This window comes from Nyctereutes procyonoides, unplaced genomic scaffold (assembly GCF_905146905.1).
Source record: "Nyctereutes procyonoides isolate TBG_1078 unplaced genomic scaffold, NYPRO_anot_genome, whole genome shotgun sequence".
NCBI lineage: Eukaryota > Metazoa > Chordata > Mammalia > Carnivora > Canidae > Nyctereutes > Nyctereutes procyonoides.
Genome location: NW_026575030.1, coordinates 8,031,245 through 8,055,303, shown reverse-complemented (window position 1 = coordinate 8,055,303; position 24,059 = coordinate 8,031,245). Strand labels below are relative to the sequence as shown.

The window sequence follows — 24,059 nt, the reverse complement described above, 5'->3', positions numbered from 1 at the left end:
ACCTTGTGCATTTGGGGAAGATACTTCTGTACTCTTCCTTTATTTTTTTTATTTTTTTTATTTATTTATGATAGTCACAGAGAGAGAAAGAGAGAGAGGCAGAGACACAGGCAGAGGGAGAAGCAGGCTCCATGCACCGGGAGCCCGATGTGGGATTCGATTCCAGGTCTCCAGGATTGCGCCCTGGGCCAAAGGCAGGCGCCAAACCGCTGCGCCACCCAGGGATCCCTGTACTCTTCCTTTAGTAGACGATGAGCAGCTTGAAGGCAAGGGCTTCTTTTTTTTTTTTTTTTAAGATTTTATTTATTTGAGAGAGAGAGAGAGCGCGCGCATGAGTGAGGAGAGGGGCAGAGGAAGAGAGAGAAGCAGACTCCCTGCTGAGCAGGGAGCCCAATCCGGTGCTCAATCCCAGGATCCTGGGATCATGACCTGAGCTGAAGGCAGATGCTTAACCGACTGACCACCCAGACACCCCACAGGGACCTCATCTTATTTGACTTTGGATCTCACCATTTGTCACAGGGCCTAGAACACCACTGGTGTTCAATGTTTGCTGAGTGAATGAAGGAACACTGATGCCCTATTCCATAAGGGTAGAGTTGGAGTGGGACATGACAGTGAGTAGGACCCTGAGATTGGGTGGGTGCCCTGGGATCTCCTTTACTGAGCCTAACATAGGAGCAAACATGGTGGAAAACCTGGGCTTAGGCCAGGAGTTCAGAGTGAACTTGGATGGAAAAAATTCTGCTGGCCTTGTTAGTAGCTTTGAACTGAAATTTGCCATTTCCTTCAAGTATGAATGTAAGCAGAAGACCATAAAAGTACTGGTAGTTGACACAATAGTACTGGTAGTCAGTGCTGATATCACAAGTTTAATTGTGAAACAGTTCTTCAAATGCTATTTAAACTTATCACTCACTTAAAATTATGGTAGAGGGAACCCTGGGTGGCTCAGCAGTTTAGCGCCTGCCTTTGGCCCGGGGCATGATCCTGGAGTCCCAGGATCGAGTCCCATATTGGGCTCCCTGCATGGAGCCTGCTTCTTCCTCTTCCTGTTCTCTGCCTCTCTCTGTGTCTCTCATGAATAAATAAATAAAATCTTTTTAAAAAATTATGGTAGACAGGATAAATATATAATAAATATATAAACCAAACATTAACAGATGTGAAGAGAGAGATGGCAACACAGTAACATAGGGGACTTCTCTGCCCAGCTCTCAACAATGGATGGATCATCCAGACAGAAGATCAGCACAAAAACACTGGACTTGAACTATACTTTAGACCAAACAAACCTAACAGACACAGAACATCCGATCCAACGGCAGCATAATACAGGTTCTCTGCACGCATCCACAGAACATCCTCCAGGATAGATCGATCGCATGTTAAGTCATAAAATAAGCCTTACAAATTTAAGATTGAAGTTATATAAAGTATCTTTTCTGACCATAATGGCATAGAACTAGAATATGGGAAAATTCACAGATATGTGGAAATTAAGTAATACATTTTTTTTCTTCTCAAATTTTTATTTAAATTCTAGTGAGTCATCATAAAGTGCAATATTGGTTTCAGGAGTAGAATTCAGTGATTCATCACTTACGTACAACACCCAGTGCTCATTATGACAAGTGCCCTCCTTAATACCCATCACCCATCTAGTTCATCCCCCACCCATGTTTCTCCAGCAACCGTCAGTTTATTCATTATCTTTAAGAGTCGAGTCTCTTATGGTTTGTTTCCCTCTCTCTCTCTTTTTTCCCCTTCCCCCGCCCATGTGTTCATCTGTTTTGTTTCTTAAATTCTATATATGTGTGAAATGGCTTGGTATTTATCTTTCTCTGACTGACTTATTTTGCTTAGCATAATACATTCTGGCTCCTAAAACAGACACATATTTCAATGGAACAGAATGGAAAACCCAGAAGTAGGCCCACAACTCAATGGTTAACTAACCTTTGACAAAGCAGGAAAGAATATTCAATGGAAAAAAGACAGTCTCTTCAACAAATGGCTTTGGGGTCACTGGACAATGCATGCAGAAAAATGAAACTGGACCATTTCCTCACACCATACACAAAAATGAATTCAACATGGATGAAAGACCTAAATGTGAGATAGGAATCCATCAAAACCCTAGAGAACGTGCGTAGCAACCTCTCTGACCTCAGCTGGAGCAACTTCTTAGACATATCTCTAAAGGCAAGGGAAACAGAAGCAAAAATGAACTACCGGGATTTCATCAAGATAAAAGGCTTCTGCACAGCAAAGGAAATCGTCAACAATACTAAAAGGCAGCCTACGGAATGGGAGAAGACATTTGCAAATGACATATCTGATAAAGAGTTAGTATCCAAAATCCATAAAGAACTTATTAAACTCAATACCCAAAAAAGTAACACACTCTTGGACAACCAATGAGCCAAAGAAGAAATCAAAAGGGAAAACCAAAAAATAAAAAATCTTAGAAAGTGGAAATGGAAAACTCAACATACCAAAACTTATGGGATGTAGGAAAAGCAGCTCTAAGAGGGATGCTTATAGCTTAATGCCTACCTTATAAAAAAGGATAAATCTCAAACAACATACCTTTACACCTCAACTAGAAACAGAACAAGTCAAAGTTCTAGCAGAAGGAAGGAAATAACGTGTATCAGTGTAGAAACAAATGAAATAGAGGCTAAAAAAACAATATAAAAGATCAATGAAACTAAGACCTGTTTTTTTAAAGATAAAAAAATTGACAAAACTTTAGCTACACTAAGAAAAAATAGACTCCAAATAAAAAATGAAAGGTAAAATACCATAGAAATACTAAAGATCATAAGAGACAACTATGAATAATTATATGGCAACAAATTGGACAACCCAGAGAAAATGGATAAATTCCTAAGAACTTATAATCTACCAAGACTGAATCATGAAGAAATAGAAAATCTGAACAAGCCAGTAATGAGTAAGGTGACTGAATCAGTAATAAGAAATCTTCCACCAAACATTTCAAGATTTAATGCTAGCCTCTCTCCAACTGTTGCAAAAAATCAAAGGAAGGGAACACTTTCAGCCTCATTTTATGAGGTTAGTGTTACCCTGATACCAAAGCCAGATAAGGACACTACAAGAAAAGAAAATTACAGGCTAATACCCTTAATGAACACAGATGAAAAAATCTTTGACAAACTACTACCAAACTAAATTCAACAGCATATTAAAAAGATTCTATACCATGATCAAGTGAGATTCATTCCTGGGATGCAAAGATGGTTCAACATACACAAACCAATAAATAAAAGAGATGCATATCAACAGAATGAGGGATGAAAATCATGTGATCATATCAACCCATGAAAAAAAAGCATTTGACAAAATTAAACAGACTTTCATGATAAAAACTCAAAAATATTGATATTGAAGGAGTATACTCCACACAATAAAGATCATATATGGCAACCCCACACCTAACATCATACTCAATGGTGAGAAGTAGAAAGCTTTTCTTCTAGGATCAGGAACAAGACAAGGATGTCCCTCTTGCCACTTCTATTCAACATAGTACAAGTCGTCTTAGCCAGAGCTGTTACACAAGAAAAAGGAAGAAAAGGCATACACACTAAAAAGGAAAATGTAAAATTTATGTTTGCAGATGATATGATCTCACATATAGAAAACTCTAAAGACCCCACCAAAAAAACCCCAAACCACATCTGTTAAAACTAAGAAACTAATTCAGGAAAGTTGCAAGATACAAAACCAACATACAAAAATCAGTTGTGTTTCTAAGCACTGAAGATGAATTATCCGAAAAAGAAATTAAGACAATCCCATTTACAGTACCATTGAAAAGAATAAAATATTTACGAATAAATTTAGCTAAAAAGGTGAAAGAACTGTATACTGAGAACTGTAAAACACTGATGAAAGAAATTCAAGTACTTAATTCACAAATAATAGAAAGATATCCCATGTTCATGGATTGAAAGAATTAATGTTAAGATATCCATAGTACCCAAAATGATCTATAGATTTAAAAACAATCTCTAACAAAATTCCAATGGCATTTTGCACAGATATAGAAAAATAATCCTAAGATTTGTATCAAACTGCAGAAGACCCCAAAAAGCTAAAGCAATCTTGAGCAGAAGAACAAAGCTGGAGGAATCACACTTCCTGATTTCAAATTATATTACAGAGCTACAGTAATCAGAACAGTACAGTATTGGCATAAAAATAGACCAATGGAATGAAATAGTCCAGAAATAAACCAATGCATATAAGATCAACTAATCTTCAAAGGGAGTGCCAAGAATACTCAATAGGGAAAGGACATTCAATAAATGGTGCTGGGAAAACTGGATATACTCATGCAAAAGAGTGAAACTGACCCTTATCTCACACCATGCACATGCACAAAAACCAAACTGAAATGGATTAAGGACTTACTCAAAAAGGATGTAAAACCTGAAACTGTATAACTCCTAGAAGAAAACATGGGGAAAAGCTCCTTGTCATGGGTCTAGGCAATGATTTTTTTGTTTGTTTTTTGATTTGACACCAAATGCTCAGGCAACAAAAGTAAAAACAAGTAAGTGGACTACATCAAACTAAAAAGGTTTTGAACAGGGCAGCCCCGGTGGCTCAGTGGTTTAGCGCCGCCTTCAGCCCAGGGCTGTGATCCTGGAGACCCGGGACTGAGTCCCATGTTGGAGCCTGCTCCCTGTGTGGAGCCTGCTTCTCCCTCCGCCTGTGTCTCTGTCTCTCTCTGTGTGTCTCTCATGAATAAATAAATAAAATCTTAAAAAAAAAGGTTTTGAACAGTAAAGGATTCAATAAACAAAATGAAAAGGCAACCTATTGAATGGAATAAAATAGTTGTAAACCATCTATCCAATAAATGATTAATTTCCAAAATATGTAAAGAACTCCCTAACTCATACAACTCAATAGTAAACAAAACAAGACAATCCCCCCAAAATAAATAATTCCATTAAAAAATGGGCAAAGGATCTGAATAAACATTTCTCCAAAGACGACATACAAATGGCCAACAAGTATATGAAAAGATGCTCAACATCACTAATCATTAGGGAAATGTAAATCTAAGCCACAGTGATATATCTTCTCAAACCTGTTACGATGACTATTATCAAAAAGTCAAAAGATAGTAAGTGTTGGAGAGGATGTGGAGAAAAGAGGACTCCTATTGGGAATATAAATTGGTGCAGCTATTATAGAAAACAGCATGAAGACTCCTCAAAATATTAAAAATAGAAATACCTCATGATCCAGCAATCCATCTTCTGGGTATGTATCCAAAGGAAACAGAATCACCATCTTATGGATATACTCAGCGGAGAAGGGGTAAGAACCACTGCTACAATCAATGGAGCAGTAGGAATGGCTTCTCACCCCTTCTTCCCACTTTCCACAGCAGCCTCTCAGGTGAGAGCTGTGTGTATGTGTGTGTGTATGTGTGTATGGTGGGTTCAGGGTCTAATGCAAGGGGGACCAGGGGAGCAGGAGGCTGTTCCCCAGCTCTGTCACAGACCAGTTGTGTCCTTGGAAGAGCCCCTGTGCCTCTCTGGGTCCCCAGCTTCCACCCTTGTAAACGCAGGTCATGAGCTCAGCTCTAAGATGACATGATACAACCTTAAAAGGTTTTGAAAACTGTGACCTGGACATTGGACAAGGCAGCAACATGCCTGCCATATACTGGACACTGCTCTAAAGCCTTTCCACAAGGGACAGTCATTTAGGCTTCATGGGACCCCACGATGTAGGTCCCATTATTATCTCCAACTTAAAGGGGAGGAAACTGAGCTCACAGAGGTTGAGGACCTTGCTCCAGGTGGCACAGAGGGTCATGGGGAAAGTAGAATGGGGTGCAGGTCTATCAGCCTCAGCAGCTGAGCTTCACCAACAGTCTTACTGGCCAGACAGAAGACCTGCCCAGAGATTCCCCAGTGAGTGGCAGAGCCAGGACCCTGCAGCTGAGAAGAAGGAGTCAGGGTAGAAGGGGATGCCTGACCATCCATTCCAAGAGTCAGGGGACACGTGTTGCACCCAGGACCCCCATCCTGCTCATGTGGGACTCGACTGAATGCTCTGATGGCAACAGTCCCTCCCTGCAAAATGGGAGAGCGTTTTCTGCCTGGTTTTGAGGACAAGGATATTTTTCCAAGTGGTGATACGCTAGCCTTTGTAGATGGAAGTGGGGCTCCGGATGATCCCTAGAGTACAGACCTGGAGTCGTGCATCCACGGAAGGCTGCCCTGGGCACCCAACTTGGCCTGGTTTCTAATTCTGACTACTAGCTAGCTGTGGCTGTGGTGCCTCAGTCTCCCCAGCTATAAAAGGGAGACGATCATAGCACCTTCCTTAAGGGGAGATTATAGGAATAAGTCTCTCTCTATATATATAAAGCACTTAGAGCAGCTCGGCACTCGGCAGGTGTCAGTCAATCCTAAGCAAATAACCGGTGCCAGCACTTTACCAGTAGCAGGGACAAGGCAAAGGGAAGATGCAGAAGCCCCTGCCAACCCTCTTTAGCCCTGGGAAAACGGGGAGAGTCAGGACAGGGGCTGTGCTGGTGGCCTGGGGCTGCCAGGCCTCCATGGTGGATTTGGGCTGAGATGAATATAAACTCCCCCCACGGGGACCCCAGTATCCCTGTGGTCAGTCAAGGCTGGGACAGATACACAGGGGCCTTTCTGGGTAACTGCATCAGCCACCTGGAGACACCAACCCTGGGGTGAGTCTTGCATTTATAGGGAGACATGGAAGCCATCAGACCACTTTCTCCATGTCTGTTAGCAATTTGGAGGGTCCCAAGTAGGTCCCTCCTGGCCAGAAGCCTCTCCTTTGCTCTCTCCTCCCTTCCTCCCATCACTGCAGTAACTGCCAGGTGCTAAGAGAATAAAGATGAGAAAGACGTGGCCCCCACTCCTGGATGGTTTACAATCGGGTGTATGTTTGCATGTAACATGCTGGGGACACCTTAGATAGGACATGTCCACCCATAACTGGACACAGAGCACCAGGGGATGGAGCCCAGGAACAGACACCAGGGAAGGCTTTGTGGCACATGTGGCATCAGCTGGCTCTTAAAGATGCCCCCCACCAACTGAGCCATAGGGAGGGAGTCAGTGACACCTAGACTTTGAATCTTGTCCACCTTCAACCCCAGACTGAGCATCCCAAGGTGGAGGCAGGGGAGGACTTATTTGGGGCTGGCTCCCAAGAGGCTCTTTGCTCAGAACCTGACTCAGTATTGGCTTCCTTTCACGGAGCCGCAGGCAGCGACTGAAGGGACCTGGGCTGGGCCTGGAACTGGCTGTGGGACACAGGAGCGTCGCTGAGCCTCTCTGGGTGGCCTCTCTAATCCAGCCGCTGTACCAAATCACCTGCAAGCCCCTGCAGCCCCAGCAGCCTCCCAGTGTGGGTTTTTTTTTTAAGATTTCATTTATTGGGGATCCCTGGGTGGCGCAGCGGTTTGGTGCCTGCCTTCGGCCCAGGGCGCGATCCTGGAGTCCCAGGATCGAGTCCCACGTCGGGCTCCCTGCATGGCGCCTGCTTCTCCCTCTGCCTGTGACTCTGCCTCTCCCTCTCTCTATGTCTATCATAAATAAATAAATCTTAAAAAAAAAAGATTTCATTTATTTATTCATGAGAGACAGAAAGAGAGAGAGAGAGGCAGAGGCAGAGGGAGAAGCAGGCGCCATGCAGGGAGCCCGACGTGGGACTCGATCCTGGGACTCCAGGATTGCGCCCTGGGCCGAGGGCAGGCACCAAACCGCTGAGCCACCCAGGGATCTCCGGCCTCCAAGTGTGTTAATGGTCCCACACCCAGGGGACTGCTTTCAGCCATAGGCCAAATGGAAATTAAGCACAAAGCACCCTGAAGTGCTTCTTGCCATCAAGATTGGGTCCTGGGACAGGAAAATGCTAGGTTATAATGCCACCTGTGAGACCCCCATCCCAGGGGCAGCTCCTTCTTCTAGTTTTTATGGCAGGGACAGAGCCACCAGGCCAAGAGGGGGTGCTGGGGTCAAATCAGGGCCCTGCGTCACTTACTGGGCATGCCTCAGGCTCCCTCCTTTATACATATATATATATTTATATTTTAAAGACTGTATTTACTTGAGAAAAGGAGAGGGTACAGAGGGAGACGGAGAGGGAGAAGCAGACTCCCTGCTAAGCAGGGAGCCCGATGCGGGGCTCAATCCCAGTACCCCGGGATCACAACCTGAGCCAAAAGCAGATGCTAAACCGGCTGAGCCACCTGGGAGCCCCAGTCCCCTTCCTTAAAATGGGGACACTACTTGTACTTTCCCACAAGGATTGCTCTGAGGAGGAAATGAGGTCCTACGTGCAGGAGCTCAGAGCCAGGTTTTCTGACAGATGCCTGTGCCTCTGTGTATCGGTGCACAAGTGTATGAAACAGTTCTCTGGGTGCTTCATGGGCCAGGGTCGCCTCTCAAAATTCTGCCCTCCCAGGGCCCAGCACAAGGTCTGCTGCTGGCATGAAGGCCAGAGAAGGGAGGACAGGTGGCACAAGTTCTAGAGGCCCTGGGGGGCCCAGGAGCCCCTGTTGCCTGTCCACATGGCCTAAAGGTGAGACAGTGACTGATCCAGGCTGGGCCCTGGCTCCTGCTTGTTTGGGTTGTTCTATTTACAGACCTGGAGGGTGGAGGAGGGTGTGGATCAAATTACAGCTGGAGTCCAAGTGGCAGGCTGGGCCCCGCAGGCCACACACAGACCTGCCCACCTGCCCCCCACCCTCGGACCAAGCTGCGGACAAAACAGCACTGAGGCTAGTGGGGCAGGAACTGGCACAAACCACAGGTTCTGGTCCTCTCTGGGTGTTTGTCTGGGCCCTCCCACTTCCCAGCAAGGTCATGACACGGGCTGTGTTCTTGGCTGGGAGCCATGTGGGGCCCACTGGCAGGCCTGTCCACTCCTGCCCGCTGCTACTCGCATTCAGGCAGGCCACTAATGGTGGCCAGTCGCGACACAGATGGCTTTACAGCCTCTTCTGTGAGGGCAGCCGGCCACCAACCCTCAGACTCAAGTGGCTAGGGCAGTTGATATCCATGAAGGGGTCAGAGTAGAATCGTAAGTGTGTGTGTGTGGGGGGGGGGCTGTGGCACATTGCAGCTGGATGGAGGAGGGGTGGCTTCCACCCCCTTCCCATGCAGAGGCTGACTTGCCCTAATATTTCTGGCCCTGCCTGGCCCTGGGGATGGAGAGAAGGCTCTACGGCAAAGCTCTTAGCCACAAGTGGCCCATAGTTATCTTTATCTTCTAACTTGAAGTTTTATCTAGTCGATAAAATTAAGTTGTGGTGGGGACACACTCCTATTACTGCTATTTTTATTTATAAGTTAAATTTATTTCAAATGTTGTAATTTGTGCTGTATAATGTTACACACAGAATAAATTGTCTATTAACATAAACATCAACGTAGATAAATGTTAAAGGATAAAGCTAAAATTTATAGAAGCTCTAAGTTTTCTTCCTGGCCCGAAGGAATGATCCTTTACAATCCCTGGGAGGTCCATACCCATCCTGGAGACCTGAGCCCAAAGGGACCAGTATTTGCCCAGCTTTCCTCATGAGACAGTTGGGGGCCACATGTGCCTGGAGCCTTGCTCCGTGGTTGGGGACTTCTCTGAGAGTCCTTGCCTGGTGGCTCCTGTGCTCAGTGAGCTTCTCTACCCTCCTGTCAGCTTTGGCAAGGTAGAGACTGCCATGTTCTGTTGCATGGCTGTAACCCTGAAACCCAGCCCCAGGCTGGGCACAGCATAGAGGTTTCATGGATATTTCCGACCACAGGCAAACATCCTGGATCTTCAGCTTCAAAACTTACTCTGTTTATTCTTGGGGACCAAAAATCCTTCCAAAATGCAGTGCATGTTTCAAGAGAAGCCGTCAGATCCTCACTGAAAACCCCAGCATCACCCCAAACTGCAAGAGGGGATGTCCTTGGGTCTTGCCCTTGTTTTTATAAGTTTATAGGTTTAAATCCTCCCTCATTGTGAGAACATTTATCACAGCTCTCTCTCTCTCTGCCTGCTTGCCTCTCAAAGCCTGCCCAGGTCCTGCTGTGGACAAGAAATGCAGGCCACACACCACTGAGAAAGCACAAAGCCCACAGAATGGGAGATAAATTTTGCAAATCATTTATCTGATAAGGGGCTTTGCTCCCAGGTATATAAAGAACTCTTTGCTCAGTATTAAAACTCTCACAACTCAGTATTAAAAAGACAAATAACCTATATAAACATGAGCAAAGGATCTGAGTCGACATTTCTCCACAGAAAATACACAAGTCATCATGAAGAACACACAAAGATGCTCCACGTCATTAACCCCTCGGGGGAAACAAATTAAAATCATGACATGAAATTTTACAGTCACTTGGATGGCTTAATCCAAAAAGGCAGACAGAGTAAGTATCGGTGAGGATGTAGAGACGCTGGAACCCACATCCACCGTTGACGTAACAATGATATAAAGTGTGTACCCACTGGGAAAGAGTCTGGAAGTTCCTCAAAATGTTGAACAGGGAGTTTAGTTTCTATATGACGTAGCGATCCCACTCCTAGGTATACACCTGGAAGAACTGAAAACACATTGTCCACACAAAAATGTGTACAGCAACATTTCTCGAAGCATTACTCATAATACCCCAAATGTAGAAACCACCCAATGTCCACCAACTGGTGAATGGGCAAACCAAATGTACTCTCTCCATACGACGCAGCATCGTTCAGCAACAAAGAGCAAGGAAGTGCCCCTACGGGGCCACAACACCATGAATCTTGGAACCACAACGTTAAATGAAAGAAGCCAGTCACAAAAGGCCACATGTTGTGTGACTCCATTTTTCTGAAATGCCTGTAATAGGCAAGTCTACAAAAACAGAAAGTAGATTAGTGGCTGCCAAGAAGGGGGATGGCGTGGTGGTGAGGGCAGGGGAAATGGAAAGTGTTCATTGGTACAGGGTTCTTTTCTGAGGTGAGGACACTATTCTAAAATGGATCGTGGTGATGGCCACACAACTCCATGAATATACTGGAGACCACTGGGTTGTATACTTTAAGTGAGGGCGTTGTATGGTATGTGAATTACAGCTCAATAAAGTTGCTATTAAAGAAAAAAAAAAGAAATTGTGGGATGCCTGAGTGGCTCAGCGGTTGAGTGTCTGCCTCCAGCTCAGGGCGTGATCCCGGGATCCTGGATCGAGTCCCACATGAGGCTCCTTGCATGGAGCCTGCTTCTCCCTCTGCCTGTGTTTCTGCCTCTCTCTGTGTCTCTCTCATGAATAAATAAATAAAATCTTGAAGAAAAGAAAAAAAAAACTGAGATGTGTGAACGAAGAGTAAACTTGCTTTGGGTGAGAGTCCAAGGCCTCCTCATGAGCTTAAAGCATGGAACCTGTGACATCAGCGTTGGTGGCTCTAAAATTTTTTTTTTTTTATTGGTGGCTCTAAATTATTCTCTAGCTGTTTCCCATATATCTGAGTTTCTAAGCCACACGACCTCTAGAAAAGCGTGTAGTGTGTAGTCAACATGATTAACAACTGTTAAAGGGGAGATGGTACCAGAGGTTAGTCCTCCTCTTAGCTTCTGCATGGACTCTGCAGCTTTTGCTCATGCAGCTCCTGCCCTGCACTCCAGCCCAAGCAGACAGCCAAGGGCCTTGGTGCACAGAATGCAAGGAAGGTGCTGGGGTATGAGGCCCACCCTTCCAGCTCCCAGGGCAGGTCAATGAACAAGGCAGAGGTGTTCCAATGAGAGGGGTAAGGAAGCATCATCCATTACTCTCCCAAGTGGTAGAGAGTTTATATAAGGACATGCAGCTGGAAACCAGCACATAGCTGCTAATCTGCTAACATTAGGTCTGATTTGTTTCACTTTCCCAACCAAACCCATCCCCTCCTTAATTAGGCAGAGGATCAGCCCGTGAGAGCCATCATGGTCATTGGGAGCTTGTCGGGCCAGGCTAGGCTGGCTCCTGAGTGCAGTCATCAGAACATGAGCTCGAAGACATCTGGATATTCCAAATTTATTGAGGTTTGGTAAACTGCAAGGTAGGCCAGTGAGAACACAGGCTTGCTTGGAGACAGCTGGGGTTAGATTTCAGCTCTACCCCTTATTAGTGGGGTGGCCTCAGCAAGTCACTTGACCTCTCTGAGCCTCGGTTTCTTATCTGTACTGCAGAGTAATGTTACCTACTTAAATGAGATGTAGTAAGGATTATATAGGATCAGCAAAGTGCCCCGATCTGAGCCTGTTAAGTTCACTCCCTTTTCATTTTGTTCCTCTCTGTCTAAGATTTTTAAAAACCTTCTGTCTGTGTAAAGCAGAAATAGATGCACCTAAATCAATACATGGTACAGCAGAGAACTCTGCTGAATGGAGAAATTTAGTCTAAAATTTTCTAAAAATGTGCTCTGAGATAATGGCCTGGAGGAATGCACACATTTCCCACCAAGACAATTGCAGGGAGAACCTGTGGCTCTGTGGGGCTCGGGGAGTGAGGAGGAGAGGGGGCAGTGGGATGGGGATGAGGAAATAGTAGGGTGAGGCTGGTGGTCAGGAGTGGGGCACCAAGGTGGTTTGGGACTGCACAGTGGGCCCTCTGAGCTCTCTATGGACTCTTAGTCCTAACATCCGGCTCCCTGCAAAGGATAATCCTCATGTCACTGGAGTCCCCAGGCCACCCTTCCTCACCAGGACCCCCAGCTCCTGGATAAACTCACACCAGCTGCCTCCCTGCTTCCACAGTCCTAAGAGCAGCCCCTTTCCCACTGACAGCATTGCTTTCTCTCCTGTCTGTCTTCTACCCAGACTCTAAGTTCCTCAGGTGTGGGAATAGACCTAAACTCTTTGTAAGCTCAGCACTTAGCCTGGCACCAGACGCATATCAGGTCAAACCTGAGCCTCCCTGGGGTTATCTGGAGGGTTTGTTAAAACATACTGTTGGGCTCTAGCCCCAGAATTTCTGATGCTGCTGCAACCAGGACCACACTTTGAAAACCACTGCAGGAGATGCTCACAAAAGGTGCTGTGCGAGGGATGAACAACTCCAGATGTGACTTCTTTCCTGGGTTTTTACAGTCAGGCCCAGCTCTTCACCTGCCTCTTCCCTAAGTCCTCCCCGCCCTCTGGGACCTCTGGTATCCATGCTCTCTCCCTCTGCTCCTCTCAGCCTCGGGAGTCAGATGAATGTGCCCCATCTCTGAATACCTCTTGGCAGCCCAGAGCTGGGTCCTTCCGGTGAGAAGGGGGTCGGGGCTATGGTGCTGTTGCTCCCTGAGCCCCTGAGGCAAACTCCCCAGGAGGTGCTCCCATGGCCCCTCCCCCTTCCCTCACATGGGTCACCAGGCCCGCTGCAGGCCAAGGGAAAAGAGAAGGGTAGCACTGGGCTGTCTCCACACAGATTCTGGGGACTCAGGAGTCCCCAACACCCTGACTTGGAACATCTTCCAAGAGGACCGAGTTTCCTGGATGGCCAAGGATTCGTATGACCTGACTCTGCATCTGGGGCTCTTCTGCTACCACAGTCTGACAGCGAGGCCAGGAAGAAGTGTTCACTGGGCCAGTTCATTACCACTTGCTGCCAGCACAGCGGCAGGATGGTGGTCAGTGCCGGGGAGGAGGTGGAAGGGGAAGTCTCCATGGTCAGCACCAAGGCCAGCGGCTTGAAGTAGGGAAGATGCTCAAGCCTTTAGGGTCCTTCCGCTGCACAACCCCAGAGGGGACCATTCATGCTGTAATCCACGTGAATAGTAAGCTCTGGAGTTGTGCAGTGCACACTCTGTACCGGGTTATGCAACACCTGGTCCTACCAATCCTAGTCTGAAAAGTTTCCTCAGTTGTTATTCCTTGAATACCTACTATGTACCCGGTAGGCATTCTGGCAACTACCCAGAAGATGATCTATCCTCTTGGGGCTCTTTGGAGAAAGGCCAGCTACACCCTACGGTAAGGAGCTAAGTGCTCATGTGAGGGCCTGCCAGGTGCTGTGGGAGCCAGAGAGTGGCTTATCTCTGCCCAGTGAGCTCAGGGCGCTGGCATGTGGGGGCAGCCAGCTCCCTATGGCCTGGTTAATCCAGCCAGGCTGGAGGCTATCAGGTGGCAGCTGCTGAATCTGTAGTCTCAGCGTCTGGGCTTGGGTGGCTTCTTGCTTTCTAGAGACACCTAGAGCTGCAAAGCCCCGGGCCAGATGGGTCTTGTGGGCTGTGGCTGCCCCTGACCCCCTCCCCTAGCCATGGTGTAGGTTTGCAGCATAAGGGATCAGAGCCCCCTTATTCCTAGGCAGAAGGAGGTGTGGGGGGCAGGGAAAGCGGCAGAAGCAGCCAAGACAAACGAGGGCAGCTCCAGGGGCTTTTGCCAAGGAACACAGCCTGCCTCACTGGCCTGGTTCCTGGGCCTGCTTGGGGATGCATGCTTCCCCAGCCTTGCCCAGTTGATGGGCCACTTTTTCAAAGAAGCTTCTGAGAGGCCCCCCTGAACCCTTTGGGCTCCCAGGGACACTGAAAGTCAGCCTCCACTCTCCAAATGCTTGTGTGGGTAGGATCGTCCAATTACTTCCCACCCACCCACCTACCCACCAGGGGCTGGCTCCATGCAGATCTCTGACTTTTACAAGAATCCCTGAGAGCTCAAAGGCTGGTCCAGGCAGCCCTGGGAGGCCTCCTGATTTCTGCTTAGACCCTTAAAACAGAGAGGATCTCGCATTCTGGGCCTCACTTTGCATTTGGCATGTTACCATTGACTGCACATGCTGATTTGCTTTTCTGTCCATAGGGGCTTCTTCATACTCATTTCTAGGTGTCTAGCACCTAGCCTGGGGCCTGGCACCAACTAGGTACCCAACTGATTAATGTTTGAGGCTTGAGTAACCTACCTGCTAGTTTCTATGCCTAAGGGCAGAGCATACTTAGGAGTCCTGGCTGTTCTCCATGGAACCTTAGGGGCCCTCCTGTACCCAGTGGTGATTAAATACTACCAGGACTCTCTAGTCCCTTCCACAGCCTGATCATGTTGTTAGACCTGGCCAGGCATTTCACTATTTGCTAAACTTAATCACGTAGAAGACTTATGCACAGAGAAGTTTAAATGTTGAAAATAAACAGAAAAACACAAATAGACTCATGCAGCCCTGGCTAAAGTGGAAAATCAAACATCAGATGTGAGGCCTATCGGGGTACAGCCTGGTATGTGGGTGCCCAGAAGAGGGCTTCAGGAATGCTGGGTCAATGGCTCTAGGGCCCATGGGCTCCTGAGCCTGGGGCGGAGTGGGTACGGGAAGGGTGGTGGACAATCATTCAAAATGGTCTGCCCGGGCTCCAGGAGGCTGGGAGGGGTGTCCAGGGGCAGGTGAGGCCCAGCTGTGGCCACCTGACTCAGACCGCATGCTTTGTTTCTGCCCCAGTCACGGATTTAATCTGTTTGCCTAGAAAGGCCCTTCCCCTCAAATGACAAAATTCAAGGTCCAGCAGAAAGGTTACCTTTTCTGTGAAGCCCTCACAGTACCTCCTCTTCCAGACAGAATCAATCCCTCCTCTGGTCCTCTTGGCTCTCTGCAGCACAGGTACCAGGATAGGACCAGCGAACAAAGGTGGGCACTGTCCATGAGAGGTCCAAGGAGTGGACAGTGGGGAGGTCCCTGACCCTCTCACCACCACTCTGCCCCATGTGCTGCTAATGTTGACATTAAAACTAATCCCCTTTGATATAAATAATTCACATTTCCCAGCCAGATAAAATGAATAACAGCTTCTGTAAAACCTTTCTCATTGTATGAATGTGAAATAAACAATCTAAGTAAAAAGCTGGCTGCTTGCTATGCAAGGAGAAGCAGCTGAAGGGAAGTCTCCTAGTTCCCCCTTCCCTCCACATGACTGTCCCTAAAGCCACATCATGTAGAAATTCCGGGCCTCCCCAGGGCTGCGAGGTCCACTCACCCCTACAGGGGCAGCTGAGCAGTCACATCACACCACCGAGCCAGGGCCTGGCACAGGGCACATCTGCAATCATCAGGAGCCAAACGAAGAGCAGTCACTGGGAGGCGTGGCCAGGCTCACACTGTGGAAAGATCCTGACCGTGGACTTGCACGCTCAGGCTTATGATTACTTCCACTTTATGGACAAGAAAACAGGTCCAGTGAAGATTCCCGTAAGGTCCCAAAGTTGGCTCTCACCCTAGTCCCATCCAGGTCCAGCATTCCAGCCGCCTCCAGGGTAGTGAGGGCGGGCAGCTCATTGCTGTGGGTATGAGTAAGAGCCAGTCACCTGGTCTGCATGGGGCTCTGGGGTGGTCTGCTCCCTTCCGCCGGGCTCTCTCTCTGGCCTGCTGAGCTGCCCAAACTCAGACTTTCCAGCCTCTCATTCTCAGCTGTTTTTGCAAATCCGGGGCCACCCTCTATCCTAGATTCCAAACAATGGCAGCACAGGTCCCAGGCCCTCCCTCTCTCTCCGGGCGAAGTGGTAAGAAGTTTCCACCTGAGTCCAGGCACCCCCTCTGATCCCTCACAGCTGACCTGAGGGGGTACAGGATAGAGGACGCCAGGTTTAAAAGCTGGGTTAGAGCCACACACATCTTAATTGGTGCATTTCTATTTTCTCTGTGGGCATTTCTTCCTTTCTGATGGACTCTTACAAACATTTTACTGTTATATTTCTTGTAATACTGCCTGGAATCGTTATTTAGACATCATAAAAAAATCATTATATCTTTAAAAGAAAGGCTGAGAATTCCTACAAAAGAGAATACAAAAAGCTCGGGCACACACACACAAACAACACACACAAGCCGGTCCACACACAAGTATACATATGTGCCAGCTTAGTGTGACAGCAAAGAGAGGTTTATCATTATGCCACTTTGCAAAACAGAAGTGAATAAATAATTTATAGGACTTTTTACAAACATCTAGATTTTTTAATCATTCTAGAAAAATCCAGTTTGATTACTTATAGCAGCAGTTCTGAGCTAAACCAACCCAGAAATGGTGACCAAGAAGTAAAATTTATAATTCCCAATGGGCTAGCCTTCCACAGACCTGCATCGTAAACATTAACATCTTTTTTTTTTTTAAATACACCAGAACCCACAAAACCATTGCTCTCACTAACCAAAGGCACCGTGTGTGAGAAATCCTTAAACCCTTTACTTTGAAAAAGGTTCCTGACTTAATGTACAGATGATAACATTTCCCACTTTCCTTTGGCAAGAGCTCCATCACACTGCACCCTTTGCTGCCAGTTCCAAATAAGGGGTGCCTGCCCTGAGGCCACGAAGCTCTGGTTCTTCGGACTCCCCGGGATGCTGGGGCGCACGCACACGGAGGCAGGCGTGGGGTTGGTAGCACGGAAGGAGGAAGCCCACACACCACCCGTGCTGCCGTGGATCTGTGTGCCCTAACCAGACTTACCAGTGGCGGGGCTGCTGCGACATCAGGCCAATGCCAGTGTTTGAAGCATGAGGTCCCTTGCCAGCCCCACTGTGATCCCGGCCACTGCTTCTTGCTCGGATCCTCCTCTGATGTGTGGGCAGCCTGACTTTGTCTTTGAAGTCAGGCCTCAAGCTGACCCTCAAAGGCGGGGGACCCGCCGGGCTCAGACAGCTGGGCTGCTGCCCCCTCAGCCTACGCTCCAGCTCCTGGCCACAGGGACCAGCTCCCGGACCGGGAGTGGTGGCTGATGCTCGGTTGCAGAGTGCACTGCGAGAGAGCACTTCTGACTGATACTTCCTGTTTGGGAAGGAAACGTCACTGGTGATAATTAGTGGCTCAGACTCAAGTGTCTCTGCCACAGGAACTGAGGTAGGATAGCCAGCAAAACCCAGGATGCATAAAGTGAGTAAATGTCATCCAGTGCAGGGTGGAGGCTGCCTCCCTGTGTGTGTAGGGCGGGGGGCAGTGTGTGTGTGGGGTGTTTACTCTTCGGGTTACGAAGCCAAACATAATTGCTGCAGAAAGTGGCAATTTATCAACCGCTCTGGGGGTGATTTACTGCCATCACTGTGGCTGTCATTGGCTTAGGGATCACTTTCTCAGCATTTTTGTGCCAACAAAGGCTTCATGGTCATCTTTATTTGCTAGTCGGTGCCCATAGTAGGGGAGACAGACAGAAGGACCCACAGGCAGAAGGCAGCACTGTCACACGGGCAAAGCATGGATGGGCATGCGCCTGCCTGCTGCCCACGGCTCTCCTAGTGACCCTGGAGGCGGCACAAAGGGAGGCCAGAGGTTTGGAGGTTTTTTTCATCATTGAAGTTAATTATGCCAAGTCTGGTCTTAGAACAAGTATATTCAACTGCTTTCCACATGTTCGCACACTGATGGTTTTGGAAAATGGTAGTTTTGAGTAACCCTGTTCATTCTCATAACCAGAATACACACCTCCAGGGGCTCGGCAGGTTGTTCAAAAGTTGCAAGCAGCAGAACAGAGCCTGTGCTGCGGTCAGACCACAGCATGGTGTCTTGTCTCTTCTGCCAGAGAGAAACCTCCTGTGGGCAAGGGTATTCTCGAATCTCCCGAGTCCAACAGAGGTGAGCACGCAGACCGACCTCCCCTCCACTCAGCTCCCACTCCCCACTTGCCAATGCTTATCCCTCTTGACATCCCCCTGGCCAGCCAAATCCCTTCCTCGGGCCCTGAAGACACCTCCCAGCCCCCAGAGCCCCGCAACCATTTCTCCTGGAACCAAGTTCACCTTGGCTGCTGTTTGTCACACCTGGGTGTGACTTCAGATTTGGCAGCGCCCCAGCAGTGTGACCTTGCACGGATTCCTGTCCTTCTCTGTGATTCAGCTAAATGGTGAACGTGAAAGCCCCCCCAAACTGCATCATCGGACTGCTTTGGTTCACACATTTCCTGTGCTTTGCTGTGCGCCACCCACTGCATGATGTCCTGGAATCTTTTTCCTCTGCTGCCTGGTGGTACCTTGTATTGTCCCTCAGCTTCCCAATGAGACTGCAAGCTCACTGAGGGCAGGGACCTGGTGCCCCGCACCCCTCTGCATCCACAAGGCCCTGCTCATGGTACTCTGCTCACTGTGAGGCCGCAGGTGCCTGTTGGGCCCATGGGGACTCAGGCAGTGCTCTCAAATGGTAGCGAACATGGGATCATGGGGGAGTTCAGACCCCAGGTTTCCAGGCTGCCAGAGCCCTCCATTTAGTAGCTGGGGTGGGCTCAGCATTCTCTGTCCCTATCAAAGCTTCTGGGCAGTCTCCCATCCCCTTGAAGAAGCTGTACTGTGAGGACCTCACACTTCTGTAAGAATGCAAACCCTCCAGGTGTGAGCTGACAAGAGTACGCCCATGGATCCGAGAGGGGTCCAGGTCGGCTGTGATTCCCCGTTTCCTGGGGTTTTCAATGGGCCCTCGGCTGTGCCCTGAGCTCCCCCTCTACCTTCACCACACACAGCCATGCTAGATCAGAAGATTCAAGAAGAAGAACTGTAGCAAAGGTTAGAGGAAGACAAACAGGTCCAACAGGCAACACACAACAGAGCATTGTCAGCCCTCCAATCCAGGAACACCGGGAGGGCAGGGCTTTCCTGGACAGAAGTCCCCAACCCCCAACACAATCCTTGGCTGCCCTGCCCGGCACAGGCTCTTTCCCTTTCCTTCCAGCTCCGGGCACCACTTTATTTCTGGCCAGCCTGAAGCCATCTGCACGGACCAACCACAAGGGGCTTTGGCCCACCTCTTTTAGCTGCTCGGTCCCACACCCAGGTCGTGGCTGATTCACTGGACAGTGGTCACTGGCTCCCCCTTCCTGCCCCAGTGTCCCATGCACAGAGCTCGCTGGTCACCCTGCCCCAGCACAGGCCCCTTGGATCCCAAAAAGCCTACCCTGGCGATGTAGCAGGTCACCCTATCTTCACACAGACTCCACCTGTAGGGCCCATGTCACAGCCAACACCCACCCCCCCACTGTGTGTCCTGAATGATTCACCTTTAGCAGGACCCTCAGCACTACTGCTGGGCATGTTGGCACCTCCCGAGCCCACCCTCCTCACAGCCTGACGGCCTTAGGACAAACAGCGGATGTTATAGTAACAGGAAGGGTCACCCAGCACAAAGCCCAGCACATGGGCTTTGGGAGACCTGCTGTCCCCCAGGGCACCGAGATGGCCTCCAAATTCCTTTATGTTTACCTGTGAATGAGTTTATCATCTGGGGCCTGTAGCTTCACCAGTTTCATCTCCTAATCTGATAGCTCTGGAAGGCTTAAGAATCATTTGCTTACATCCCACCTGGCTCGCATTAGGCGGAAGTGGGAGGTAGGAAGTTACTGCCTGGTTGCAGGACAATTAGCACCCACCTGTTGCACTTTCTGCCAAGGGACTGTGGTGAGTTATGAGGACAGGCTGACTGGGAAGAGCTGGTGCCAGTAATTCCCAGGCGACTGCGGTCTACATCTGAGGGGGAGGGAAACCTTCTGCCCTGGGATGAAGTGACAATGCAGGCCACAACCCTGATATCCCTGATATCAGCAGTCATTGATCCTGCCCTGACAGCCCCACGCACCTGCCCTGGCTCCCACTAGCTGGGGAACCTGGGCCTCAGTGCTGCTGAATTCCCTTACTTCTCTTCAGAAGTGAGTGGAGGCTGTGGGTTCGCACAAGCTTAAAAATGACAGTGGAGGGCACCCAGGGTGGCTCAGCGGTTTAGCACAGCCTTCCACCAGGGCGTGATCCTGGAGCCCTGGGATCGAGTCCCACGTCGGGCTCCCTGCATGGAGCCTGCTTCTCCCTCTGCTTGTGTCTCTGCCTCTCTCTGTCTCTCATGAATAAATAAATAAAATCTTAAAAAAAAAATGACAATGGACCCTCATCCCACCAGCAGTGGGACTCGGTCTTGAGTACTTGGCACTTGACTGGTGCTCTATAGATGTTTGTTGAATGAGTAAATGAGGCAGAATTTGGACAAGCATTTGGAGTTAGTGGTTAGGAGCCTCCAGTTTGGTGGGAAGAATGGATTGAAGCCTCATGTTTACTTGGAAAAGTCCTATGGTTGGGAGAACAATATTATCTACCTCCTAAGAGGGTTGAAGTTTCAGATGTGCTCACAGGCTTAACGTGCTCAGCCCAGGGCCTGGCGTGTGGGGAACTAAACGTTCAGGGACGATAACTGTCATATCAGGTGTGATCCATGAGGTGCCTGTGGCATGCCAAGGATGTGAAGGGCTGATGTGCAGAGGTCTGGGTAGGCTAGACAGCTGGTAGGCCCAGCTGCAGAGGACAGAGAGAGAAAAAGAGAATTCTGTAGTCGAATGTTTGAAAACCACATTAGAGTGGCCTATCCCCACCCCTTCATTCCTCTCTCCAAGTCCTATAATTTCCACAGCCCCCTGGATTGGGACTGGGCTGGCAATGTCAGAATATGAGTAGAAAAAGAGGCACACACCCCTCCAGCCCCTAGGAGGGAGGGAAAGAACCAGCTTGATCTTAAGTTTTAATAACTGCTTATAAAGGCAAGCTTCCTTGTTTTAAATTGAGAGGCCCATTCTCAGTCCAGATGCTAGAAAGCAATTTCATGGGGCGCCCGTTTGAGGCCCAGCTTGGAATGCCCAGCCAAGGAAGTCGTGGCCACTATACTGGTGGGGAGGGCAGGAAGGGGTAGATCCAGCCTCAGGGAGCCTGGACATCACTGCATAACCTGCTTCCCTGGCCTGTCCCAACATGCCTGAAAATCACTCCGGCCCCTGAGTTGTCTTTTGCAGACTGGCCAGGGAATAAAGCAGGAGCACAGACTTTTCTCCCAGTCTGGAAGGCACTGGCCAGGACAACAAGCAGGGAGCCTCGAGGCCTGGGCCCATGGCCAGCTCTGCAACAGAGAAGGCGGTGGAAGCCACTCCTTGGGCCTTAGCTACCTACCTTCTCTAGGGAACTGAGGGGCTTGGACTAGAAGAGCAATGAACCTAGAACGTCCCCAGCTGATTAATGTTCAAATCCTGGGGGAAGAGAGAGGGCTCTGATATTTAATTTATTGCACTCTTAAAACTCAGCACTTCACACAGCTAATCCCCCAGGCAGGCATTACTGTCACTGTTTGATAGAGATATCAGGTGCAGCGTCCTTAGAAAGGTTTTACAGATGAAGAAGCAAGTGCGAGAGTTGAGGACTTGGTCAAGGTCACATGGTAAAGAGCTGAGATTCCGACTCAGTTGCATCTGACTGCAAAGCCAGGGGCTCTCACCTACAGTCAGGCAGCTCCATTGCTCGGGTATGCAGCTTTGCACTAGAGTCCTTAACTCTCACTTTTTACTATCTGGAGCCCTGCCCAATACTCTGATGAGCGCGAGGAGGGAAGGGCCATGGGGCAAGGACAGGAGACATGAGCTGGAGAGTAATTTACCTGTTTGGCACCTCTAGGCTAGAAGGGGCACACCTGTGGTCCCAGAGTGACCCCAGGTTCTGGGGAACTCAGCAGGCTTGGGACCAGCTGTCTGACCCACTAGTGAACAGGTGGCCTGGGCTGAGCTCCCTGCGGGCTCTGAGGCCAGCGTCACCCCATGCCGACTCCAGGCCTTCCTCCTAGGTTGCCTGGCAGAGGCCACCTGCCCATCATTCAAGGCCTCCTTCAGGAAACCTTTTGTACCCAGTGATGCCCCCTGCCCTACTAAGGTAGGTCATTTCTCCATCAGACCATGATCCAACACCTGCTCCAAGCTGCCCCTCCCACCCTTCCCCCCATCCCCATATGCCAGGATGGACAGACACAGGCTTAGTCCTCCAGTCCTCCTGGCTGGGTGTTGGGTGGGGGTTCACGCAGACTCAGATTCAGTCAGCCACGGGTAGGCTTTAGGCATCTCTATTTTTAACAAGCCATGCAGGTGACTGAAGGGGCACACCCATGTGAGACCCTTTGGTCCTGTGGATATCCTGGCCCCCAACACTGCATTCTCTAGGCTGCCACCTCTGAGAACATGTCCTTTCTGTCCCATCAGCTGGCTCCTCTGGGTTCCCGAGTCGGATAAATCTGGATGCAAATCCCTATTTCTGCAACTTGCTACTTGTGTATCTTTGCCAACTACCCATGCTTTCTGAGGCTCAGTTTCCCCATCTGTCACGAGATGACAGCCCGTTCCTTCCTGCCCTGAGGGTTAACCAGGGCAGTGTGTGCAAAGCAAGCTGCCCGGCACAGATAAGTGCACAATAAATGTCTGCTATTAATTATACCATCACGGTGCTCTGATGGACAGAGATACTTCCCTGGGGCTCTTCCCAGAGCCCCACGTCTAGAGCCTGTTTCAGACGCGGCCCTGGACACCTGGGAGGCCTTTCGGTGACCTCGGTCAGGGCTCCAGCAGGACGTGCCCGCATTTCCTCCCTGGTTTTGGCCCCCTGGCCCCCAGAGGACAGTAGTACCTTCCCCTTCCTCCACCCAGAGCGCCCAAAGTTCCAACCACACCCCTGTGGGCAGCCTGCCCCCAGATTTCGGGGAAAACGGTCAAGAGGGTTAAGGCAACAGCTCGGCGGGCAGTGGCGGTGGCGGTGGCGGTGGCGGTGGCGGTGGCGGGCAGGGGTCGGCCCGGCCTCCTCCGCTCAAGGTCGGCGCCCCCGCCCCGGCCCGCCCGGCTGCGGCTGCGAGGCTCGGGGAGGCCTGACCGGCAGGTCCCGCCCCCGCCCGCCCCGCCCCGCCCCGCGCGGCCCCGGGCCCGGCCTCCCCTCGGCGCACGCGGTGGGCGTCCCCCGGGCAGGCGGGCGCGGGGCCGGGGTGTCGGGGGCCGGGAGCCGGGGTGCCGGGAGCCGGGGTGCCGGGGGGGGGGGGCCGGGGGGCCGGGAGCCGGGGAGCCGGGGGCCGGGGAACCACCGCCGGGCGCACGTGGCTCGGGCCCCGCGGTGCGGGCGGCTGCGGCCGCGGGGCGGGGGGTCCGGGGCGGGGCGGGGCGCGGCGGGGTCGCGGCCGGGGCGGGGGTCACTCACCGAGGCGGCCCGCAGCTCGGAGCCGCGGCGGCGGCGGCGGCGGCAGGTCCGCGCTGGAGGCGGTCGCTGGGCCGCAGGCTCCTCCTCCTCCTCCTCCTCCTCCTC

General features: G+C 49.9%; 1 protein-coding gene across 5 annotated transcripts in view; it reads right to left on the bottom strand.

Annotated features, from left to right (window-relative positions):
* The window catches only part of STEAP3 (STEAP3 metalloreductase), a 49,622-nt gene that overhangs the window by 20,397 nt on the left and 5,166 nt on the right, over nucleotides 1-24,059 (bottom strand). The window contains exons 1-2 of one of the 5 annotated variants that reach the window (XM_055316331.1): nucleotides 17,449-17,764; nucleotides 15,979-16,279 (exon numbers count right to left, since the gene is read on the bottom strand). The exons of 2 other annotated variants lie outside the window; for them this stretch is intronic. The gene's annotated coding sequence lies outside the window, so the exon portion shown is untranslated. Of the gene's footprint in view, nucleotides 1-15,978; nucleotides 16,280-17,448; nucleotides 17,765-23,954; nucleotides 24,002-24,059 lie in introns of those variants that run through there. 2 more of the 5 variants (XM_055316329.1, XM_055316330.1) reach the window with 2 other exon arrangements.